The sequence below is a fragment of the Zalophus californianus genome, chromosome 3 (genome assembly GCF_009762305.2).
Source record: "Zalophus californianus isolate mZalCal1 chromosome 3, mZalCal1.pri.v2, whole genome shotgun sequence".
NCBI classification, from domain to species: Eukaryota; Metazoa; Chordata; class Mammalia; order Carnivora; family Otariidae; genus Zalophus; species Zalophus californianus.
In genome coordinates, this window is record NC_045597.1 from 115,206,786 (window position 1) to 115,233,092 (window position 26,307).

The 26,307-nt window shown below is 42.0% G+C and overlaps 1 protein-coding gene across 15 annotated transcripts in view; it reads left to right on the forward strand.

Annotated features, from left to right (window-relative positions):
* Nucleotides 1-26,307, forward strand: part of LYPD6B (LY6/PLAUR domain containing 6B) — a 213,725-nt gene that overhangs the window by 19,714 nt on the left and 167,704 nt on the right. For 4 of the 15 annotated variants that reach the window (XM_027590065.2, XM_027590067.2, XM_027590073.2 and 1 more), the window contains exon 2: nucleotides 11,096-11,169. The exons of the other annotated variants lie outside the window; for them this stretch is intronic. The gene's annotated coding sequence lies outside the window, so the exon portion shown is untranslated. The remainder of the gene's footprint in view (nucleotides 1-11,095; nucleotides 11,170-26,307) is intronic. 15 annotated transcript variants of the gene reach the window in all.

The following is a 26,307-nucleotide window of genomic DNA, read 5'->3' on the forward strand; positions in this document are numbered from 1 at the left end:
ATAAGTAAATTCACCTAAAGCTCTTACAAAATGGGTGCATAGGAAGCACTTACTAAAATTTAGTTATCATTTTTTGGGATGCGGAGCATTGTGTTTTCCATGAGCAGTCTCCTTAGACTGTGTATCAGTTAGCTATTCCATAATAATGCCATATAAAAAACACTCTAGAACACAGTGGCTTAGAACAGCAATTATTTATGAAGGCTCTTGCAATTGCGGTTGGCTCTGGGGTTTGGCTGGTCTTCGCTGGGCTTGACTGAGCAGCTGTGCTTCAAGCTGTGACGCAGCTGGGAATTCAGGTTGGGTTTTCATCTGCTTCAGGTGGGGTCCAAGCTGAGGGCAACAGCTACCTGGGTCGGCTCTTCCCAAGGCCGTGGCAGAGCTGGGGGGCGGGTAAGAGGAAACCTGCAAGGCTTCTTACTGCCTAGATTCCTTCCAACCAAAGCCATTCACAGGCCAAGCCCCAAATCAAGAGGCAAGGGATTATTTGATCCCCATCCGTGTGAGGAGCTGCAAAGGCACTTGGCGAAGGGCATGAACACAGGGAGGACTGGGGGACTGGGGCCAACAGCGTGAGGTCCCACAGGCTGGCAACTTCCAAGAGGGAGCTCCGTGAGGGGCAGAGTTAACACTCAGCTTGGGCAGATCTGAACTCTAGGGGGCCTGGCTTCAATTAGTGACCTTCCTGCGCTTGTCCCAATGCTCACCTCCGGGCCTCGCGAATGCGTTCTTTCTCCTGGGTCTTTGGAGGAGACCGCACATTTTAGGGGAAAATGTACTGGTGTGGGTTTGACTGTAGACGCTGTGGGATGAAATGGGGATGATAATATTCTCCCATAATACCCATGAGAAAGTGTGGAGGGGAGCAGAGGAATGCTCTGCAGCCTCTCTCGGACTTCCCAGGCTGCAGTGCTATTCTCGAACATGGTTTGTGGCAGATGTGAACAGCTATGATAAGACTTACTGTTTAAACCCAACAATAAGCTGTGCGTTTGTTTATATGTGTTTTTAGATATCTCTCTTGATACAGTGGAAGGAATTATATCTTTTCCTGGGCTCCCTGGCATTTGCTTTTTATTCCCTGGGAACCTCCTGTGAGGCGTGGCTGACTCTTCAGTGGACAGCCGTAGGCAAATGCTGGGGGAGAGGCAAGGGAGAGGCAGGTTGGTTAGTGTTTATGGGCATGTAAATATACCTTGTTCTCCCAGGCTCCTTAGGAGCAGGACGGGGACAGTGATGGGAAGAGTCAAATACGGTTGCTTTGCCAACATGTAAAATAATCTCCCGCTCCTCCTGGGCCTCCTTTTGCTGCATGACAAACGCATCCATTCTTCTCCAACAGAAAAGAGAGAAGCAGGGACAGGGAGACTTCTCTGTTTTATGTATGAGAACATAAGTATATTATGAAATTAAATAACAAACATTTTAATATGCCAGTCATTTCTTAGATTAAAAAATTAAGCACGATCTCTAAAATTACACTTAAGTATAATATTAAATGGGGCAATTTTTAAAGATAGGGGTTGGAAATGTATTCTAGAATTTTCTGGTAATGGAAATAACAAGTAAAACATTTAGCAGTATGATTGATATATATAAAATGCTCAGTAAATCTTATTTTATTTATTTATTTTTTAAAGATTTTATTTATTTATTTGAGAGAGACAGAGAGAGAATGAGAGACAGAGAGCATGAGAGGGAGGAGGGTCAGAGGGAGAAGCAGACTCCCCGCTGAGCAGGGAGCCTGATGTGGGACTCGATCCCGGGACTCCAGGATCATGACCTGAGCCGAAGGCAGTCGCTTAACCAACTGAGCCACCCAGGCGCCCCTCAGTAAATTTTAGCATTGATGATGATGATGATGATGATGATGTCTAGAGAACTTGTCCATTTATTGGTAGAGAGGATCACAAAGATTACAAGGCTGAGGACTCTCATCAACTGCCTTATTCCAGAGGAACCTCTCTTGGACATTCCTTCCCTATGTGGGAAAGCAACAGGCAAATGAACCCAGAAAATCTCAGGTTCTAAAACCAAGCCAAGTGTACACTTTAGAAGTTACAATTTTTTGCTTAAAGTGGTTGTTTCTAAAGGCACAATTCAAAATAGTCACTGCAAGAACAGACATGCTGAAATCCTAATGGTGCAATTCTATTTTGTTGAGTCAAAAAAATAGGGCTGGATAAAATGACGAGTCGTAGCTATGCAAATGAAAAGAAAGATCATCATGTCTTGTGCTTCAGGGTATGAGTTGATGGCAAAAATCTGTCCATGTTACTTAGTAGGAGATATGAATTCAGATGAAAACATTTAGTGATATATATATACATATATATGTACATATATATACATACATATATATATATAATTTTTTCCCTTAAGCATCGCTTATGGCTGAACTATTAAAATGTTGTTGATCTGTTGGCAGGCTTTCCTAGGTGTCAGTTGTGGGCATGGCTCAGCAAATGTGTCAACCCTTCCTTCCTTCTCCAACAAACACAGACTTTGTTTCCAGGAGCTTATATCTTAATGGGAATGGCAAGATGCAGACATTAGAAATGGAAAAAACAAGTCTAAATTTATATAGTACACATTGTGAATGGTAGGTTTCTAATATATCTGGAGGAAAAATCAATAGAGTGAAAATGACAGTTATAAATCTTGGCTAAATTAAGCAATGAATTCTTCAACTTCTTTTAGTGTTTTCAGGCCAAGGGGCCTTATATTCAGGTGTATCAGAGTTGGAATAATATTGTCTGCCACCCAGGAAGAGGCCCCTCCCCAGTAATAAGCAGAGAATTCAAACAGTAATTGGTGACTCAGCCACCATGTACTTATATGTCCTACAAATACATTCTCAAAGCCTTCTACTGAATGGGAAGAATTGATTTTAAATAGGAATTATTGCTTAGCTGACTGATGTCTGAAATGAAGGCGAAATGGCTTGATCATTTGATTTGTTTATAATCTCTTACTGAGATTTCTTATGAAACTACTATGTATATTTGGGTTTTTACTTTGAGGTTTTTGAACTTTTTATTTAAAAAGTGAGCTGGAATAACTTCTAACTACATCTAATGCCAGTGTGCCAACATTTTCAAAATAAGTCAATGAGGAAGAATTATTTAATAGATTATTTAATAAATGCTTTGCACATGATATCACTTTTTTTTTAAAGGTTTTATTTATTTGAGAGAGAGAGAATGAGAGATAGAAAGCACGAGAGGGAAGAGGGTCAGAGGGAGAAGCAGACTCCCTGCCGAGCAGGGAGCCCAATGTGGGACTCGATCCTGGGACTCCAGGATCATGACCTGAGCCGAAGGCAGTCGCTTAACCAACTGAGCCACCCAGGTGCCCCATGATATCACTTTAGACCCCATCAAACATACCATATCTTTCAAATAAACTCCACAGAGAGTTGAATAATGCAAATCAAATTATAGAAAAACTAGCAGAAAATATTTATTAGGCCTGCATAGGAACGACAATTTTCATAGCTTCACTGCAAGAGTAGCAACCAGTGAAGAAAAAACAAATAGACTTGAATATATGAAAACTTAAAACTTCTATATAAATGAAGAGACAACAGACTGGGAAAATTTGCATTAAATTTGTGACACATATATGATTAATATGTGTTATAACTTGAATATATAGCTTACTCAAATATGTAAGAAAAGGGCTGGGGCCCTAATAGATGTAAAATATAATAGCTACCATTTATTGAATATTTTTTTATGCCCGCATAGATTTACATAATCAGATTTTACTGATTGTTTTACCTACAGAATATTTTGTAACCAGCTTTCCTCACATGCCCAGACTATGTTACTAGTTAGTCTTCTAAAACAGTTCTAAAACACGGTTTTCAGCGGTAGCAAATTATGTCATTGGTAAGGAAGTACAGCCCAATTTTACTTACCTAAGTCTTCAGTGCTGGATGTTAAGGTTATGAAAATATCAATTAAGGTGATTTTCCTAGTATCTCTTCTATTTGTGAAGGCACGGTCTGTTGTTAGAGCTATGGTTCTGGAAAAATACATCTCAGTGAGTGAAACAGTGATTTACAAAGAAGCACATTCGATACTCTTTTTATAGGTAGCATCTGCCACTGAAACCTGTTTTAGCAAAAGAGGAGATAGCATTTGAGATCCCATGCTTTTCACAACTTTGCACAGCATGTCAGCATGTTTACTGAAGGCCTTAGTAAAAGAGACATGTTAATTACCATCCCTGTGAGCATCTCTAGGGTAGAGATGACTGTAGTATTCTGTGAGGGCACTTTGTCAAGCACGTCATTCCCTTATCTTGTTTTTATAGCAGAGGAAATAGAGGCACTAGAGAAATATCTTTGAGGTCACACAACAAGTTAACAGCAGATAAACATTAGAACCAGCAGCTCCAGAATTCCCACTGTGTGTAATTAGTTCACGGCGGGCAGGAAATGACAGCATTGGGGGATAAATGGCAATGTGGTGTTTGGGGACGTCGAGGCTGCTGGGAATTCTCGGAGCTCTTCTGAATGGTTAATTAAGTTAGTTTCTTGCTGAGGTTCTCACTGCATAGAACTTAGAGGCCTCTCAGCCAGGCACCTTCTTCCTTAGGGTAAAAGGAATCCGCGCGGTCACCCTCAACCGCTTTGATGGGCTGTCGAGGTGGAGGATGTTGGGTGTGGGCCTGAGTCATTTCATTTCTTAGGCTTTGCAGTCTCTTATTGAGGCAGTGTGGAGTTTGTGAGTGTGTTTTTTGCTGTGAGCTCCTGATGGACCCTGAGAAGGCTGCAAGTATGAGGTTGGAAGTAAAAGGGCAGGCACTGTTCTGACTCCTTACAAGCTCACCCCTTTCCCTGTGCCCCAGTGTTCTCAGAGTCCCCTGGAAGTGCTAGGTAAGCTCATGGAGTCCATGTTTGCCTTGTTTTGTACAGTCCTTATGAGTGATAGGTTCTGAATTTGTTGACTGCCTCCTATTCCTAAGCATCTAACAAAATCACTGTAGGAAATGATGTGCTTGTAAACTACCACCAAGAGATTTGGTGTTTGTGAATTTTAGGGTATTCAGAGACTGTCTGCCAAAGGCTGGTTCCATTGGATGCTCTTGAAAACTCATTAGGTCCTGCAATCATGATTATCTTAATTTCATTGACACCCCCCACTTTTAAAGAACATAACAAGTGTTTAATCACCAAGGGTTGATGAGAGAGAGGACTCTGTGCCTTTGCTTTAGAACTTTGAAAGGAGGTGGAATTCTGAAGTTCATTTGCTCTTCTGCCCTGTCTAGAATGAGCTGGGCATGCTGCCTGGGAGAACACAGGCTAGAATCTACTCACTTCCTGTTGCTTCAAACATGGCTGCTCAAAGTGAGGTCTGCAGATCGGCAGCATCAGTATCACCTGAGGACTTGCTAGAAGTGCACCTTCTCAGGCCACATCACCTGTGTTTTAACACACTCTCGAGGTGGTATAAGAACTTGAACAGAAGATATGCTTCTCGTAAGAAGCGCTGGAATAGAACATATAAATTGTTGAACTCTGAAAGGTAGCTTACTCAGTGGTGAATGCTTTTTCCTGATCATATTTTCTGTTTATACATTCTGACCCTTAAAAATAATTTCAGTTTTTTGACATTTTAATAATTTTCATGTCTTTTTAAAATTTGCTTTTTGCAGCACCTGGGTGGCTCAGATGGTTAAGCATCTGCCTTTGGCTCAGGTCATGATCCCAGGGTCCTGGGATGGAGTCCCATGTCGGGCTCCCTGCTCAGTGGGCAGCCTGCTTCTCCATCTCTACCACTGTGCTCTCTCGTGCACTCTCTCTCTCTCTCTCAAATAAATAAATACAATTTTTAAAAACATTTGCTTTTCATTATGACTACATTCTCATTCTAGAAGCTTCAGAAAATACAGAAAAGTGTAACGTAAAGAGCAATTTATTCCTCAAGTACACTTATTGATAACGTTTTAAAGGTACCTTTTCTGTCTTTCTGTGCATCAGTTTTTAAAACTTCATGTTTTTTTTTTTTCCCCCCAATTGTAGACATTGTATATTATCCTTCTGGAAAATCAAGAAAATAGGAAAAAACATAAAACAGAGGACAGAAAGCATCCTACATAAGCAAGTGTTTGGGTTTTACATAGAGTTATAAAGTGCATTTCATAGTCTTTGCTTCTTTGGTTTTAGAGGATCTTCTCAGATAATCACTGTCTTTAGTTCTCATGCTACTTACAGGTTCTGTTTCTCCACTTACTTTTTAAAATTTTATAGAAATTAAATAGAATTCTGGTATAATCATTAGTGTCTCAAATAGTTATTTTATGGTCGGAATGGAGAATTTATTAACTTCTTTGTGCACTTGAAAAATTGACTACTCACCAATGGGGCATATTTTATATTATTTATGAATCCTCTTTAATCAGAAATTTCTTGGGGGGTAGAAAAATCTTTGCTTTTGAAGGATGTGTGACTACCCTCCTCTCAACTTGCCTGATAGGTTGTCTTCTGGAGGAGAAAAGGAGGGACTGGCTAGATTCCTGATCCCAGGAGAAAATCCTCTGCCGCTCCTTAGGTCGACTGGGTAGAAACTTCTAGATGTTTGGGGAATACCACTGCAAGGAAGCAGGTTTTGGTTACTTGGGCTCTTCACGGAGAGTGGAAAAATGCAAGACAGAATGAATCTTTTTGTCCATATTCCTGCTTTTTTAGGTAGTTTGGGAGAAAATTGGCATGTGATTTTTAACATCTGTGGAATAATGGGCTTCAGCATTTGCGGCAGGGCGGAGGACATCTGGTTGTGATTTTCCCTGTAACATCTTTGCCATGCTTTGTTTTGGAATACACCATTGCCCTTGATAGTGCAGAAGGTATTCTGTCAAGTGAAGAATTCACTGCATTTTTTCTGTCCATGGACTAAACTCTTTCTCCAAGTCTACTTGTTCTAAGAGTACTAGATGCACTTTACCATTCCGATGAAGCCAGTTCAGAAACTAAAGTCACAAACAAGTATTTCCACATTTCAAACTTTGCCTTTTTCAGAGAACATTAATAGGGATTTAATGTATATTTCTAAAAATGCTAAGTAATAGCCCTAAAAACTCTCTTCCTTCTCTCCTAACTGTTGCGGTTCCAGATCGCCTCTCCTCAACACTCATTGTTGCTCCTCTGGTCCATACCTTTCTGAAGTTCCAGTCACTTCTTTCCAGGAAGTTCTTTATTATGTAGATCACTTTAGCTCCACTGACTTCTATCAGCTCTCTTTCTGGTAATTTCCAACTAAGGATAGTCTTGGAATGACCCACCAACAGGAGTTTGTCCATTTTGTGGGTAGGTAGGTAGGTGTGGCCTGGCAGAACCTGATGGGGAAGGGTTGTGACTAGTCATTAATAATAGCTGTTTTCTATTACACGGACTTCAGAGTATGCCCTGTAGTCCATGCTTGTGGCCTTGGTGACCCAGGCTGTGTGTTCTTAAGAACAGTAGAGTCACTGCACTGAACTGTTTAGAATTTATGAGTGTTTGTTCATTGGAAAGCTGTTTACATGATGCATGAAACTGGTTGATTAGGACTGAATGGAATTGGAAGATAGCCGAGCTTAAGGTACCACCCCAAGCCCTGCTGTGTCGCAGATCTTGGTTGATAGCAACTTACTCACGTTGAGAAGCTGGTTGGGCAGGAAGGATGTGTGGTCTGGATATTGCATTAGCCAGCTTGGCATTCGAATTTGCCAAAGACGTTTGGGGCATTGCAACATTAAAAAAAAAAAAGTCCCTGTGGTAAATTTCAATGCTCCTGTCTCCTGTAATTCTGCATGTTATTCTTATACACCAGCGTGACATATTTTTATAGCACTGTTGCTCATCCAGTTGCCCCTGGTATTAAGCTGTGTTCTCTATTGTGATGCTCGGTCCCAGTTCTATAGAAGCTTACACTCAAAACCAGAGACAGTTTTCATTTTTCTTAATGGAAACTTGGGATTTTTCCCCAGGCAAATATGTTGGCTTTTTGTTGTTGTTGTTGTTGTTCTCTTGAAAATATAGAGATGTGTATTTTTTTGAAAAATAATCACTGCAGCATTTTGAGTATATGAAAAATGGTATTACAAGCAATAACAAGCAATTTTTATTTTTATTTTATTTATTTTATTACAAGCAATTTTTTTGAAAAATAATCACTGCAGCATTTTGAGTATATGAAAGTTTGGTAAATGGGTGACTTTTCTCTGTGACTGATAAAGAGGTATATGTTTTGGAAGCATACATCTCAGTCCCTGCTCCTCTGGGATTTTATTTCTTGCATCTGTCCCTGTGAATGTTTGGCTCCAGCTACACTGACTTCCTTGCTGTTCCCCCAACATGCCAGCCGTGATCTGCCACAGGACCTTTGTATTTAATGCTGCCTTGAATGCTCTTCCCCAACTATCTGCAAGGCTGGCTCCCTCACACCCTTCAGACTCAAATACAAGCTTCTCACTGAGGATGTTCTTGGCTACCCCTCTGTAATTTCACCCCTCCTTCTGGCCCTATAACATTTTATATCTGCTTCCCTATTTTTTTGTTCTCTCTTCCTTAGCACTTATCGGTATTTAACACAGTACAGTTGACTCTTGAACAATATGGGGCTTAGGAGCCCCAAGCCCTATGCTGAAAATCCATGTATAACTTCTGACTGCCCCCCCAAACTTAACTACTAACAGCCTACTGTTGACCAGAAGCTTTACTGATAGCATAAACAGTCGATTCACACATATTTTGTATGTTACATGAATTACATACTGTATTCTTACAATAAAGTAAGCTAGACAAAAGGTCAAGAAAATCATAAGGAAGAAAAAATTTATAGTACCATACTGTATTGAAACAAATCCACATGTAAGTGGACCCAAGAAAATCAAACCTGTTGTAGTTCAGGGACCAACTGTATACATTTTACTTATTGTTGATCTCTCTCTCTCTCTCTCTCTCTCTCTCACTAGAATATCACTGTCCTGAGGGCATGGTAGGGTTTATTTCCTCTGTATTCCCAGTGCCTAGAATGATGCTTATCCCATGGAGAAACTATGATGTCATCACATAAAGCACTTGATAAATAAGGCTGGAGGGAAGGAAGAAAGATTGTGAATGACTTTTGTTGGCTTCTACCCGTCATAATTGACCTCCTCCACATTTTAGACAACCCAGTGTAAGCTAGCAATCAGCCCACTCCCTGCACAGAACAGTCTGATTTTGAGGTGAATTTTGAGGCTCATGGGTGCTGGCAGGCTTCACGGTTGGTGAACTCTCGTCAGGATTTGGCTTAGACAGGCATGTTCCGTGAAACCAGTGAATGCCCCGTCTCTACACTGGTCTACTATTTTGTACATTTCTAAGAAGTCAACGGGTAGTAATAGATGGAGGCTGATGGATTTCTGGGAGGGTCAAGAAAGAGCGTATTTGCTGTGAGATAGGTAAATGGAATCTTTGGCACTGAAATTCCATTATCTTTTGTCCACGGATAAAAGGTGTATGACTTACTTATCATTTAATCCCACATAGAGCATTAGCGGTAGTGATAGGTGAAGGGGTGTGAGGAGAGGGACTTGTAAATAGTGATAAGATGATGGGAACATAAAGCTCAGTCTGGCAGGGTCTGCCTGGGATTTTGCTGAGACCACAGCAATACTTAATTAACTGTAAACATTCTATTCAAGATAAGACTATAACAGTTGCCTTGGGGAAAATTCTTTTGAGTCACTATTTGTTTGATCTTTCATATAGTATTTTGGCTCTGCTATTCATGCAATAGCAAAGTTCCTATTATAAATGCCATTTTCAAGGATTTGCTATATTTGCACACCAGGTCAGTCCTGGAAGAGGTAAAGGATTAGAATCACTGTTTAAATAGAGGTTCGGAGCGGTTTCAAACAAATCTTTAAAAGTGGAAATCCTTCCTTTCAACCAGTTGACAAATAATTATTAAAAACCAGGTTAAGTACTCTGGGGGATTTCAAAATACAGAATAAGATCTTTGCCCTCAGTTTGCTTATCATCTAGCTGTAGAAATAAGACTTTAATCAGTGTATGTGACATGATACATATGCTAAATGATCATGATGAGTATGCCTTACTGGATAATTAACAGCACCAAGCTCTGTCTTGGAGCTTTTCTAACCACGAACTCACTCATCTCATCCTCCAGTCCACCCAGTGAGGCAGGTGCTACTGGTTTAGAATAAAGTTTTGCATAAGTAGACAGTGCCGTGGGAGTTTGAGGGAAGGGGAGATAGGGGAAGCAGAAACACGTGAAGGGGAGCTAGAAGAAGGACGTCTCTCAATCTACCTCTTAAAATCGGGAATGGCTGTGTATTCGAAGAGGGAAGAGGGCATAATGGGCATTTGTGGTTTTTGCTTGTAATACCATTTTTCTCTCTTGAGAGTTCTTTTAGTCTTCCTAGACTCTCAGCACATGTGCTTCTGGTGAAGGAGACAATAAACAACTATGTCGGTAAAACATGCAGGATGTCAGTTTGATCAGTGCTTGGAAGAAAAATAAAGAAGGGCGCCTGGGGGGCTCAGTGTGTTGGGCGTCTGACTCTCGGCTCGGGTCATGATCTCAGGGTAGTGGGATCGAGGCCTGTGTCCAACTCTGAGCTAAGGGTGGGGCCTGCTTAACATTCCCTCTCTCCCCTCCCCCTTCTCCCCCTTAAAAAAATAGAGACAGGAAACGGAAAGAGTGCTGAGGTGCTGGAGGAGGGGATGTGTAATTTTAAATAGGATGGTTGGGAAGGCTAACTGAGGCATCTGAGTGAAGAGTGGAGGAGAGAGAAAAGAGCTGTAAAGGTACCTTTGGGAAGAGCCTTCTAGGCAGAGGGAACAAAGGTCCTGGGGTAGCAACTTACCTGATTTGTTCAAGGAACGTCAGAGTGGCTACAGAATAGTAAGCAGGGAGGAGAATGGTCCAGGTGAAGGCTTTACAGGCAGTGCCTGCCCAGTTAACCATTGCTTTGGTGGTGCTGTGATGCAGGAGGAGCTGGTGAGATTTGGGAGTAAGGGGAATGGCCCTTTGGCAGTTCTTCCTATTTTCCCCAGCCCTGTGCAGCTGTAGCTCCTCTTGCTTTTAACCGGCAGGCCCAGCTCGGCGGCTCTCAGTTCTGGTTCCAATGCTGACATGGGCAGAGGCACTCACACCCACCGCCTGGCAGGTAAGAACCCAGCCCACACAAGCTCAGGCCCTGGACGAGAGCACCCGTGTGAGCTGAATGACACTCTCGCCACAACCCTCACAACATATTTTTGGCCCATAATTCCGAGTTTCTTGCATTTCCTGCTTGGCATGGATATTCCTGCTGGAATGGCAGCCATCTTGGTTGGGTCCTTGTCTGTGCCTGGTTCTCACCATCCTCTCTGCCGGGCCCCCGCCTGTGTTGCTGGGAGTTAGTGCTGGTTCTGGGCTGTATCTATGGCTTTGGGGGGGCTCTCTAGGGAGTTAGGAAGATCCACTGTGCTGCTGGAGCCTCCTTTCCCCCAGTGTTTTTTGGTTCTCTCCTACCATTGCCCTGTCTTCTTAATTAACAGACGTGGAGACTGGAATTAGGCATCGTGGACTCTGGTTCTTCAGACACATCTGCGAGACTGTTGTGCTAGCTCCTTGAGGCCGGGCTAGGACATGGGTTTGTCGGTCTCTGACCCTTCACCTTGCTCCCACGCAGCTGAGCCACTCCGTTCAAAGCACAGGCTATACCTGAGAGTGAGAGGATGGGGCCCTGAAGTGGGGGATGAAGATCCAGACCAGGGTGACAGTAGGGTGGGAGGAGGAGGAGGGCGGAAGTGAGCGATCTGGGGAAGGAAGCCTCAGCACAATGTGGGACGGTCTGCTTTATGGGGATGCAGTAAAAAATAGAGCCCAGACAATCATGTAAGAGTTCACGGATGAGTGTCAGTTTAGAAGTTGCAAAAGCCACGAGCACTTTCAGAGAGTCCTAGAGCTGAGTCATGACCGAGTTACAGAAGAATGTGCTTGCTGCGGAGCCCCCGCCTGTGAGAGTGTGGGGGGCCGGGGTCAGGGTGGATTAGGATGAGAACAGACATTCCAGTTAATGTAACCTCTAAAGGTCAGCCGTGGGGTCACTCCTGTGAGGACACACCCAGAAGCACACACACTGGCACGCACATTTTCGCCCATTCCTGCCTTTGGTTTCTGATTTCAGCTGCCGTTGCTTCTATAGAAATCTAAAACACCAACTTGAATGATGTTCGTAGGAACAATGAGAGTGCAAATAGGCCCGATTCTCAAATTTACACACCAGAGGTTGAGGTGATAGAAAGTTCTCTGCATTTGCTCCCTGTTTCCAGCAGTGGGACCCGAGTTTCTAGGGTGCACATGGCTTTTCTGAATCCACTATGAATCAAGGTATGCTATGGGGCCCTTCCAGTGCTGGAAAAGAGTAATTGGGTTGAAAAACGCTGTTGTAATAAAAATGTAGTATTGGCATGGTCCTAGAAGGTGGTTATCTAAGGGATATTCCTTCTTTGAAGAAAAATGCTAAGTTATTTAAGGTAAGTGGTCTCCTGGGCCTACCACTTGCTTTCCTGGGAAGGGATTAATCTGAGTTAACATTTGAGCTTCCAGAATATCCTATGAAATGCTTTAAAAGTTTGAAATGCAATTTGTTTTCTGAATAGGTAATTCACTCACGTGGTTCAGCATTTAAAAGCTGCAAAAGAATATTCGGTGACACTCTCCCACTCACCTCCTCCACTTGGCCAGTTTCTCCCTCAAGGCAACCCATGTTACCAGTTTCTGATGTATTTCGGAATCTATCAGTGTTAATGCTCTTAGAGAAAAGACACCTTGTTGTGTTTTTTCTCTTAAGAAACTTGCCTTTAATAAAACAAAGGGAGCTAATCATTTATAGCTGCATTTTGGAAACTTCTGTGATGACAAAATTCCTAGATGCTGAAATCTAGATTTGCTGCTCAGAATGTGGTCCTCAGACTAGTGGCAGTAACTAGCCCCTGGGAGCTTGCTAGAATGCAGAATCTCAGGGCCCGCTGCCCCCACCCCCCAAAGCAGAATCAGCCTTTCATAGATCACAGGTGATTCAGCGGCACACGGAAGTTTGAGAAGCCACTGCTGTGTATCCTTTTCACAACATTGGCCTTAGGTGGCAGAGTGACTGAGGTCCAGGTGGGAGAGAGGGAGAGATGATCTTAGACGTAGAGTTCTCCCCACGTTACTCTTCACAGTTGTTGCTAAAGTTAAATGATGGTGATCTCTTCTTAATTTGCAGCCACAGATCTAGATGGCCTATAAACTTTGTGACTTTTGATGGTGAAATTGAAAATCTTTTTCTCCCTTTCCCTGGCTTCTCATGAATTGTTCTTAAATCTTTGGCATTTGCTGGAAATGCCTTATGGAGCCGTGCTGGCCCTGAGTAAAGAAGTAGTAAAGAGGTAATAGAAAAACCTAGAAACAGCCAGTCAGGTTTAGAGTGACAACTTCCATTTTGATGGGTACCACATAGGTTTATGGCTGTGGTTTTATATTGTGTTTGGCGGTGTGTACGTACGTTTGGTTACAGCTCACATTTCTGAGCAGTTGAGCCATTTAGTGTATGTTTGTGCTCATCGCAGCGTGACAGAATTAAATAGTTCATGGGATTCTGAAAAACTTAAGCTTTTTAAAAGTTGTCAAGCTTCTGGCAGAGAAAAGAAAGAAGGAAACTTGTTTGTTCTGTGTGAATGAAGAAATAGAGGGCAGAAATTATTGAAAGCCCTTCGATGGATGACCTTGAAAACTAGTGCAAACAATTTGACTATGACTGAGTATGACTAGGAACTTGAGAAAAAATTTACAAAAAGAAATTAGAAAGGTCAGAAGACTGTATCTTTATTATTAAATGTTTCTAACCACTCAGGATTTACATTCTAAAAAGGTGAGATACATATGTATCCATTTAAACAATGCTAATGGGATACTTTTTGGGGACTGTTGTGGCCGACTTGGAGGAGGAGTGAAAATAGGCAGAAACAAAAGCAAACAAGAACAAAGCCTGGCCTTCTTCCGTGTGAGACAACTAAGCCTAGGGGTTGGGGCCAGTTTTGCAGAAGGAGGCAGGAGGCTGAAGGGAGGGGCAAGTCCGGGGGTGGAAGGGATTCTAGGGAAGAATGAGTTTTGAATATGGGAAAGTAAAATGTCAGGATTTAACCCTGAAATGCGTGAGAACCCTCTTGGCAGTCTGTTACTGGTAACTTTAAAATTCTTTGATCATTTGGCTAATTACTCACCTGGACTTACTCTAACTCTAGAAATCTATTTTCAAGGAATGTCTGAAATTTTTAAAAAAATCTTCGGCATGAAGATGTTCTTTAACGTGTAATTGATAATAAAAATGGGAAGTGACTTAATTGTCTAACAAAAGGGGATGGATAAGTAAATTCTACATCCATAGGATGAACATTTTATAGCTATTGTAATATTTATGATCTAAATTAGGTATGAAGAAGGATAAAGTTTGCTTGGTAAAAATAGGAAGCAATGTTGATTGTGTGATGGGAATTTTTTTAAAGACTGTTCTGGATCTAATAAATATACTATAGTGAGGATGTACTACCTGAAAAAGTGGAGTAAAAAATCCTACTCTCCTTTTATTTTTTTAAAGATTTATTTAGAGAACGAGCGAGAGAGTGTGTGCATACACCTGTGTGCGGTGGAGGGGCAGAGGAGGAGGGAGGGGGAGAAAGAATCCTTAAGCAGACTCCGTGCTGAGTGTAGAGCCCGATGCAGGCCTTGATCCCAGGACCCTGAGATCATGACCTGAGCTGAAGTCAAGAGTTGGCCACTTAACCAACTGAGCCACCCAGGTGCCCCCCCTACCCCCGGACTCTAAGTTAAAAAAAAAAAAAAAAAAAGACCAGGAGTTGAAAATGGACAGAAAACTTGAGTATCATTATTCAGTGGAAGATGTTATCATGAATATTTAAAATCTGAGGTGTTCAAGGCATTTTTGTAAATGCCTTAGAATGTAGTCTAAGATTAAAATATGCTGGGGTTGGAGTTAGTTGTGTAGGGAGGAGGGAGGAGGCAGAAAAACTCTTAACAGGGAGAAGTGAGAACATTCCTGACTGAGGCTGTGCACAGTTTGCAGGTCTCCTCTGCCCCCATATATGCGCTGGGGGTATTTGTAATTTGTGGAGAGGACAGTCCGCCTCTGGCTATAGATTGCCAAGCCGCTGGCTGGAATGGATGGCCACAGACGGCTTAGTGACCAGTGTCCTATTAAATGCCACAGAAGGCCTTGACAGCTCATTTTTAATTCTCTGGAAGTCCCTTGCAATCTTGAAATAAAAAGGCAAAAAATCATACTGGGTGTGCACTGGGAGCATAAGCTGCCCCTAGGGATGTCTGCAGGAAGCTCTGGAGAGCAGGGCAACTTCCCAGCTTCCCAGCAGCCCAGGGAGGTGAGGGCTTTGGTTTCTGGCATGGCTTAAAGAGCCATCTGGACACAATAGATTAACTTTGAAAAATATGTTCCCTTTGTATTAGGAAACCATTGTATTTCTGTAACACTTTGATTTTTTTTTTTTTTTTAAAGACAATGTGATATATAGTAAGAAGTGGTAACTTTTTCAAAAAAATTTTTTTTCCCCTGGGACTCTGCTGGAGTAGCTCTTCAAAGGGCTGTTTTTTTAAAGTGATTTGAAGGGAGTGGCTTTTCAGGTTTTTGTCCTTTCTTCTTCATGTATCTTTAAAGTCGGTGAGCTGAGCGTGTCCACATGAACACATGCAAGTATAATTGCCCCGGTTTTGAGCTTACCTGTGCCACAGTGAAAAACCAACACCATTAGCACAGTGTGTGAGCCCCTGTCCTTCAACTGCTGGGTACCTTTTTAGTGGATAAATTGCAAATTGAATAATGGAAAACTGGGGTTAATCACCCTGGCCTCTACCTTTCAGCTTGTCATTTGCTGAAAGTGATCTGGTGTCACTGAGGAAAAAGGAGTTGGATGGGCATCAGGTCCCAGGGGTGTAGCCTGAGGCTAACAAGGAGCCCTTGCTCCTTGAAGGGCTGCTGCTGGCTTCAGAGGCTGTTTCTGAACTGCTCAGTCCTCCCTAAGCAGGAAAGGGAAATTCTAGAATTTACAGGAATGTGACAGGAACACTACTAGTTTGCCTTGTAGGCTGACTGGAAAATGTCTGTCATAGTGCCACAATGTCAGGCCAGAAGAGTGTCCTTGAAGGACTGAGGGAATCCCATATGTAGGAGGGAATGCTGCCCTCCCTTTGCATCCCTGCTCTCTGCCCCTCCCCCACCCTAGGTGCCTTGATGCCTGGACAGAGGCCAGTTTCCTGCTATAAACAGATCTTCATTTGTATTGGCCTTTGCTTCCCTCTCTGGTCATGGAATGCTTTGCCCCTCTCCTCCCTGTGTGTTGGAGGCCATAATTGCTTTCTGTAAACCAATGGTATGAAATGTGGAAGTTACTGTGGTCCTTTTGGGGATGAAAATCTGTGACCTTGGTTTTCTCAAGCTATTGACTGGTGTGCTTCCAAGGTTGGCACACACACTAAGGGCAACGCTCCTATACATTAGACCTGAGAGGAGTCTAGAGCCCAGCCTTTGGTACTTGTTTCAAGGATAGTCCTGGGAGTCGACTAATTTTAAAATTCAGAAGAACAAATAGAAATTTCTAAGCTAGTTGTCAAATTTTCACCTTTAAAGACCAGGAAGTATTACCACTGTGTGGGGTACTTTTGAACTCCACTTTGTGAGCTCCGTGCTGAGCCCTGTGAGGACAAGGGTAGGGTCTATAGCATTCATCCCTGGGTCTGATTTTCAGCACGTGGACTGGTGTCTAGCGCTTACAGGGGCTCAATATTTCTTCTATGAGTAGACTGCCATTTCATAATATTTAACTCTAACCATATTATTGTAGCTAATACTAAATTTAATCTAGCTATTACTGATGTTTGCTGCAATTTGGACTTTGGCCATAGTTGGTACATACCAGAGATCAATTCATAAAACCCACCCTAACACTGACTGCTTTTAGAGGTTCATTTTTATTTTCAATGGCGGCACTTGAAACTGACACCCTCATTCAAGGTTTTTGCTAGACGGATGTTTTTGGAAGACCTTGTAGATGAATTCCATATTACAGTTCAGAAGTGAGTCTGAACTAGCCTCCCTTAAAGTCTTATTACTTATTAAAATGCCATTTCTATTCATAATCTTTTTTTCTTGCCTCATTTTCAGTAGCTACATTCTTTTTAGTAGATTTAGGCCTTTGAAAAGTACTTCTTTCCTGCAGTGGGAATTAGGAGTCTGGGGGGAAGGTGTGCTAGAATTGGCTGAAATTTGTAGGACTAGGAGACACCCTTGGGGACCTAGGTGCTCTAGGCACCTTTCTCTTTGGACAGAACCATCCTAAGCCATCTCGGAGGAGTTAGCAAGCTCCCAGGGAAGGAGATTTTGTCATTTCTTTCATGCTTTGACTTCTCACAACTTTTTGCAGCAGACATTTTTTTTTTCTTGCTTTCTGAATTCCAGTGAGGGCTTTGTGTCTTAAAGCCATCTACTTTATTTCTCAGTACTTGTTTCTTCATCTCCGAGATAAAGCTAGAACTGCCCTGTTAGCTGACCTTGCCAGGGCAGGGTTGTCGTCACAAACTAACACAGCGGAGTGGCTTAAACAACGGAAATGTGTCTGCTCCCCGTTGGGAGGCTGGAAGTTTGAGACGTAAGTGTCAGCAGTCCCCCGTCCCCTTTGAAGGCACTAAGGAAGGATCTGTGCCAGGTCTCTTTTCCCAGTTTATGGTACTTCCTGTGGCAGTGTAATTCCAATCTTCACACGAGGTTCTCCCTGGGTGGTGGGGGGATGTCTGTGCCCAAGCTTTCCCTTTGCATAAGGATGCCAGTCATGGTGGAATAGGACCCACCCTGCTCCAGAAGGACTTCATCTTTAACTAGTCCCATCTACAATGACTCTATTTCCAAATCAGGTCACATTCTGAGGTATTAGGTGTTAGGACTTCACCCTATGAATTTTGGAGGGACGGGAGACACCATTCAACCCATAACATGAGGTAAGAATGGTCAAATAGGATTGGGAGGTCTGAAGTAGTAGGCTGTGTTATTTCTCTCAAGTTCCCTGTTCCTCCTTTTTTAGAATCCAGTGTATTAGGAGAAAGGCCAACCTGGGACACATGCATTTGCTGTCTGACTGGGATCCTGTTTAAAAAGACCAGATTGGAGTTAACATCCATGGAGCCTTGATTTAATCAGGATGGTCCATTACTAACCTCTAGTCTGTTCCTGAGTCCAGCCGCTACCATGCTAAAGTGCAGGATCTGGGTCTGCTACCGCAGACGATGCCCCAGCTGCCTCTGCCAGAGCGCTGCTGGGCCCCATTTGTTCACTGGCTGCTTTGAGATCCGGGATAGAAGGTGTAATAGAGGATCAAAGGCCTTTGTAATTACATTCCCCTCCCCTCCCTGCCACCCCCCCTCCCCCCAGCAATTCTTGCTAATGCCTGCAGAGTTATTTGTACAGCTATTGCAGGGACTGGGTCTCATTTCACTTTACATACAGACTGTGATGTTGGCTCCTCAGTGCCTTGAGCTCTCACTTGCTTTAAGCAGATGACTTTCTGTGACACGCCCAGAGACCGTGGTTACATAAGTCCTGTCTCTTGGTGGAGGGAGGATTCAGTTGTCTTCCTATTTTTTTTACATTTTTTGAGATCTCCTTGACCTATGACATTATTTTAATTTTAGATGGACAACATAATGATTTGATATTTGTATAGATTGCAAAATGATCACAAGTTCTAGTTAATATTCACTACATATAGTTACCGAATTTTTTTCTTGTGACCGAAACTTTTGAAGTTTATAGTCCTCATGCTGTATATTACATCTCTATGACCTGTGTATTTTATAACTAGATGTTTATACCTTTTGACTCCACTCATTTTCCCCACCACCCACCCCTGCTTCTGACAACCACAAATCTGTTCTCTGTATCCGTGAACTTGGTTTTTTGTTTTTTAAATTCCACATATAAGTGAAATCACGTGACATTGGTCTGTCTTTGTGTGACTTGTTTCACTTAGCATAATGCCCTCCAGGTCAATCCATGTTGTTTCAGATGGCACAATTTCATTCGTTTTTATGGCTGAATAACACTGTTATATGTAAAAATATATACCATATTTTCTTTGTCCATTCACCTGTTGATGGATGCGGAGGTTGTTTTTCTGTCTTGGCCATTGTAAATAATGCTGCCATGAACATGGGGAGGTATATATCATTTTGAGTTCCTTTTTTCATTTTCTTTGGATAAATACTTTGGATAAATAAATACCCAGCAGTGGAATTGCTGGGTCATAGGGTAGTTCTATTTTTAACTTTTTGAGGAAACTCCATACTGTTTTCCAGAGTGGCTGCACCAATTTACATTCCCAAGACGGCACAAGGGTTCCCTTTTCTCCACATCCTTGCCAACACTTGTTATTTCTTGTCCTTTTTATAATAGCCTTTTTAACAAGTGTGAGGTGATCCTGCGTTGTGGTTTTTTTTCTTCATATTTTTAATTAAACTTTTTATTAAAGTATGACCTGCAAATGGGAAAGGGCACAGAGAAGAGTGCCGTTCAATGAACTTCCAGACACGGAACATCCCTGTGTCCCTGTCCCTGCCCTTTGTGCCCTTTCCTACTCCCTAGTCCTCCTTCCAAAAATAACTACCATTTTACATTCTAACAGCATTAGTTATTCTTACTTGGTTTGAATTGTATTTATATACATATTTAGAAATATATTTAAGTTTTTCTTAAAATTTTAAATCAAGTACTTATTTTATATAGTCACAGTAGGTACTTTTTCAGTGCCTGGCTTCTTTTGGTCCATGTTCTATGAGATTTATCCATGTTGTTGCCTCTAGGGGTGACCATTTATTTTACAGGGGAGGAAATAGTTCTTCCTCTACTCTTCTGAGTTCTTGGCTTAGAACCTTTAATAGAAGAGTAGCAAGAGAAAAACAGTAGTTTATTAACATGTATACCTCATGTGTCCATGAGAGACACTGAAGGAAGAATAACTTCTTAAGGCAGTTCAGAATTCAGGATTAAATACCATGTTCTGAGGGAACCGGGAGCAGGATGTAGGCCTCCTGGGGAGAGCAAACGATTTTTAGGAAAGCTGAAAGAAGGGTCCCTTAGAAGAACAGAGGAGAGGTAGGATGGTTTGTGACAAAATCTGTCTGGGTGTGGTGTTGCCTTCCAGTCATCCTTCCTGTGACAAGAGTCCGTCTTCCCTCGCTGATGAAACTCCCGGGAGGATATTTATGATAAGTTGAGCTCCTTATGGAGGATGTGTCTTGAGGCAGATAGGGGAGTTCTCAGAGACGGCCTCCCTCTGCGTTTGCTGTTTTTCAGGTGCCTTCAGCACAAGCTGTCAAATGCCTACCCCTAAGTGGCCTACTTTGGGTGGCAAGTCCTGAACCCCTGCAGTCCTATTTGGGGGTGGCATATTCTGCCACTCTTCAGTTCCAGTTGCCATATGATATTCCAGAGTAGCCTTCCTATTAGTAAGAAGTTACTGTCTTCTATAGAGTTGCCGTGGATGTAAGTACTGCCGTCCCTTGCTGGATGGTTGGCCATGCTTTTTGGGTACATGTTCATGTAATTCAGCAGCTGCCCTGCAAGATTCGAACGCCTGCCTAGCTTCCTTGGTGTTTGAAGGACTTTTTTCCTCTTTATTGTATCCGTATCCCCATGGCCTATTTGAAACTTAATTTTACCCTCTTAATAACTATCTGCAGTAACTTTAAGGAGGGAAACATCTGTTCTAGTCTTCTGAATTTTCTACCACTTACGTGTGAAGAGCTGTGAGCAATGGCAAGTGGCTGATTAGCGATGGCCCGAGTAGCGATGGCCAGAAGGAACGACTGGATGAAGTCATAGATTTTTGCTTCTCTTGCTTTGATTGCTGTGGTAGACATCAGGAAGCAAGCTGGGATTTTAATTGTGGTACATTCTTTCTGATGATAAATGATGATGGATGCCGAGACAGGCAGGAATTTGAGGGGTGATTTGCATTAATGGTTTTTAGGGGAGGAGAGGGTGAACCTCCTTCTGCCCCCAGTACCAATTACCATTTTTTTTTTCAAGCAAAGATGACTGACTCACCCTTCTTTGAATGTGAATAGTATCACAAATTGCTTTTTAGTCTTGGCTTACAGTGAGTGTTTCAGTCAGTAGCTGATTGTAGTATGTAATGATCTGCTAAAGATTGACCACATCTGGAATTCCATGCACTATGGTATGTGCCAGGCACTTAGAACGGTGTCTGGTGCATAGTACGTCTTCAAGAACTGTGGTTATCTTTGTTACTGGAAATTACTTGGGATTTTCCTTGTGCCAGCACAAGGTCCAGGGTGGCTGGACTCCATTGTGTGGTTAATAATTACCATGTAGTCAGGCGGCTGGAAGAGCTTGTCGGGGGAACCTGGCTGGGGACAGCCATAATTCAGGCCTCCCTTTCTACCTCGTTGCCTGTAGGAAATAAGGAATCCAGGGTGTGGAACAGCTTTCTCTCTGCTTGCCTGCGTGCACCCGGGTGTGCCTCCATGAAGGCAACCAGATGCCAGCACATGGGGCAGATGTAGACAGCCCTATCTGCAGGCTAGAGTCTGGAGACCCTGGACGGAGTATCCTCGAATGGGAATAAAGCAGCATGGTGGGGGGCATCACGACAGAGCAGTTAGGACGAAAAGAAATAGCTTCCTGTAGACCGTGCCAGTACGCCACACCCAGCAACAGCATTGTCTTTGTCTTCTCGCGTCTCTCTCACGTTTCAGACATCAGAGCACTTCATCCCTAAATATTTCAGAAAGCCTCTTCTAAGAGTAAGGACCTTTTCCCTTCATTACCAGAATATGATACTACACGGAAGCAAATTAACAATGATTGTTTTCTTAGGTATTTCAAATCTCCCTGCTTATTCAAAAATGTCTTATTATTTTTTTTTTTTTTTAACTTTCAGATCTAATCAAGGTTCATTCACTGCATTTGCTATGTCTCCTTAGTCTCCCTTAGAACATCCTGCACATCACCTTCTTTAACTTGGGGAGTCTAGGCTAGTTGTCTGGGAGTATGTCCTACATACGTTATGGGTTTTTTGATGGTTTCCTCACATGTTATGTACGTATTCTATCTTACAGACATCCTTAAACTGGAAGTTAAGTCTAGAAATGGGAATAAATTCAGGCAAAACATTGTCTTGGTCCATTCAGGCTGTTAAAACAAAAATTCCATAGACTGGGTGGCTTATAAACAAGAATTTATTTCTCACGGGTCTGGAGGCTGGAAGTCCAGGGTTAGGGAGTCAGCATGTTTGGGTGAGGGTCATCTTCTGGTTTGCAGGCTTCTCCTTGTAGCTTCACATGGTGGAAGGAGTTAGGGAGCTCTGTGGGGTCTTTTTTTTTTTTTAAATAAGGCACTAATTCACTCATGGGATTAGCTCTACCCTCCTGACCTAATCACATCCCAAAGGCTCCATCTCCTAATAACTAACACCTTGGGAGTTAGGATTTCAACATAGGAATTTTGGGGGACACAGACATTTAGACCATAGCAAACATTTTTGCCCAAACTACGTGATGGAGGATGCTGTGAATTTCCTGCTGTCTCAGTATTACTGATATGGAAGTGCCAGATCTTTAGACGGTAAAAGTGCTTTTCCTTTGCAATTAGTAAGAATTTGTGGGGTGGTTTTTGGCAAAGTGCAAGTATCTTGTTTCCTAACAACTCTTCAAGTTTTGAGCTTCCTTTGATCCCTGCCTCTAGCTATTTTGCTGGAGCTGCAAACTGGAGGTTTTACAATTCTTTCAGTGCTTCGATACTGGGCTGCTGGCATTCTTTAAAGAATTTTCCTCCCTCACCCTTTTTGTGAGTATCACTATAGATTTGTGACTTTATATATCTAATACATCATAAGCAGTTATGGCCATGGTTCTTTTTGATACTCTGGTAATCCTTCATGTTGAAGGACACAAAGACATTCTGTTAACTGACAAGTTCTGTGTGTATAAGAGCAGAGCCCTTTCAAGGAGTTTGTTAACTATAGGCAACTGGCTTACAAACTGGTGTGTTCAGAAGTATTCCGAATGTTCCAGCAATGTGGTGTATATGTGTGTGTGTGTGGGGGGGGTTAGTTCTCTTTAAGAATCAGCTTTGTTCAGGTCAGTTACAAAACTGTGGGACCTAAGAAGAGCTTTGAAGCGAAAAGGAGAGTGAGGATTACATCTGGTAACTTCTATGTTAAGGTGACTTAAGTCTTTTTCTGATTGGAAGCATTATCCTTTTTCCAACTTTTTTTTTGGTCACAGAAGAAGAATGAGGAGTGGCCAGTGGGAGAGGACAGGAAGGTAGCTCTGTTCAGAAGGCTCATCAGTGAGGACTGGGATCCCTCCAAGGAGGAAGTTAGGCTCTCTGTGCCTCTCTGTTAATGCAAGCAGCAGGAGAAAGGTCCATTAAAAACAGCTCCATCAAAATCCAGGACATTGCCAGGAAACTGTTCTCAGGGGCAGTGCCTGGGCTATTTCAATGCATGGATGCACCTTAGCTGAAGGGTTTCAAACAGAGTGGAAGGCAGCCCATTTTTTTTTTTTTTTTTGCTTCCAAAATGAAATGTTTCGAGAATATACTTCCCCACCCCCATACACATAAACACTCCCCCAGTGTAAAACAGCCTACCTATATTTGCATACATTTAAGAACAATAAAGCCAAAGGCAGCTACATCTAGAAAATGGGAAGGAGGCTCCTCGCTCTCTGCCTGACAGAAAGGCAAGGAGAAAGACAGTTGTTCTGGGGTTTGTGCATACTGGGCTTTCTTGGCAGCGCTCCCCTCCACACATTGCACTCTGTTCCTCCAGGCCCTGGAGGGGAAAAGAGCCTCGGAAAATGAGCAGTAGTGGTGCCATGAGCTTCAAGGTACCACTAAGTGCTAAGTTTAAAATCTGGTTCTTCCTTCTCTCCTTCATTTTTTTCAGTCTTACTCCAGAGTAGTAGTCACTTTGTGCTCCTATTCGACCTCATTCTTTTCCTCTACAAAATGCACCCAAAAGTGTGTGATGGGAATGGAGACATCCTATTCTGGAAACCTAAAATCTGTGACTCTGCCTTGATTTGTCTATTGGAGGGGTCAGGGAATTTTTGATTCTCTTTGCATATATTCCCATTGTCTCTGTGGTGAGGATGTTGTGTCCTCACAAGATGTTGAATTAATGATAACAGGTGTATCCCGTAAAGAAGACTTTATATTTCAGAGATACAGGAATCCATCCTTTGAAGAACTTAAGTTTAGCCCAAGGTATTAACCTAGCATAGACTCATATGCAATTATATGGGCTTTTTAGCAAATGGACTGACCTTTGGAGAGTGGTTCAATTTCCAACTGACCCACTGGGTCCTAATGACTTAGATGGCAAAATGCAATCATTGTGCACTTAATATGGCTAAATCGTCTTTCTGGATCACTTCTTTCCATTTTAGACTTGCTTTGTTTTGGCTCAAGCCAGAGGTCAGAGGTATTCACAGAACGTTAGGAATGGAAATGATCTTTATCAATATTGTCAGTACTCTTAGCTTCTTCATGCAGGATTGTTCATATTAAACCTGACGTAACAAAATTTTCTATATAAGACTTAAAATATGTGGTCCACTACAAAAATCTTTTATTTTGAAGGAATATCCTGTTTCTTAAAAAAGGTTATCTCAGACTATTGGGGAGATAACTCGGGAGACCCAATGATATTGGTTATATAAGGCAAGGGAAGGCATGTTAAATCTTTAAAACTTGATACAAAAACACTAAGAATTTCTTTATTCATGTAATTATTTACTGATTTCTACTAAGTGCCTGGTACATGACCGGCACTGATCTTTTTGAAACCCACAGGCTGTAAGACCACAGCATTCAGCAACATCAATCAGTGTGCTAAGCATGGGGACAGATAAGAATGATGAAGATGTGCTCCCTTCCCATGAGTTTGGTGAAGTTTCTTTTCTTTGAATTTGGTCTGATTGGTCAAAACTATCCCGAAAATATCTGAGAGCCCTGCATTAAACACATGATACACAGAATAAATTGGTACTCAGTTCTTGATGTCTTATGTCTAAAAAGTAGAATGAACTAATTTTGGGAGAACTCTTCATTCAAGGTAAGGTTTACAATAGCATAAAGCCTTATGTATATTTTCATTTATACAATTATGTTCCATTATTTGCAATAACATAAAGTCTTACATATATTTTCATTTATACAGTTGTGTTTATTCCATTATATCTCTGCATCATGTGAAGTTGAGGTTTCAGATCTAAGTGAAGGACCTAAATGAAATGAAGGGCTGTGTCCTGATATGAATAAATAAGTGAGCAAATGAATAAGTGATTAAAAAGACTGTGCACATGCCTGTCCATCTATGGTAGACTGATTTTGACCATCATTCTAGCTTATTGAAAGGTTTTGGATCTTGTTTCTGACATATTATATTTATTCCTCTCTTTTGGTTGCAAGTTTTGGTATTTTTAATAATCATACCACTATATCCTCATTAATGTTAGCAGGACAAGTCCAAGGATAAAGTCTTGAGCTATGCCTTTCATGAGCTTCCCTTGGCATTCTTTGTTTCACATAGGGACAAATCTACCTAAATATACTATAGTCCAGTTTCTATTCTTGTCATCAAATCCTCTTTCCATCATTCTATCCATAAACCAATCAACATTTACTAGTGATTCCTGTGAATCACATATTGGGCCACTTCTGCAGTGAAAACCTGGAGAAGACATAGGTTGTAATCTAATACAGGAGAAAGCAGTATAAAAGGACAGTTTTAAGACTATGTGACAATTTCAATCCAGTTTTGAGGACCACTGGTTTAGCAGCCATTGATTCAGGATGCTGATTTGCTTGGAAAGTAGGGTGATAGTTCATGAAAGCTACTGCAGTGTCCAGATTGGTTGAGGGAGGCAAGGTTGGGAGGGAAGAAGAGTGGGAAGGAGAGAAAGAAATTGATAGAAAGCCTGACAGACTGGAAAAAAAATGCAGCTTTCAGGAACTAGCTGTTTTAATGTGTGATGGTAGAAGGAGGAAAGTAAGAAAAAGAAAGCTAGAAGGACTGGAAGTTGGGATTGGTGTGGGCGTTTGAGTTTAAGATGTCAAAGATCATGACAAGGTTAGTATATGGATAGGAGAGGGGATAGCAGAACTGGAGGGAAGGTGAAAATGTTGGTATTGAAGTCAAATAATTGTGTTGCTAGGGTGTTGTGTAGG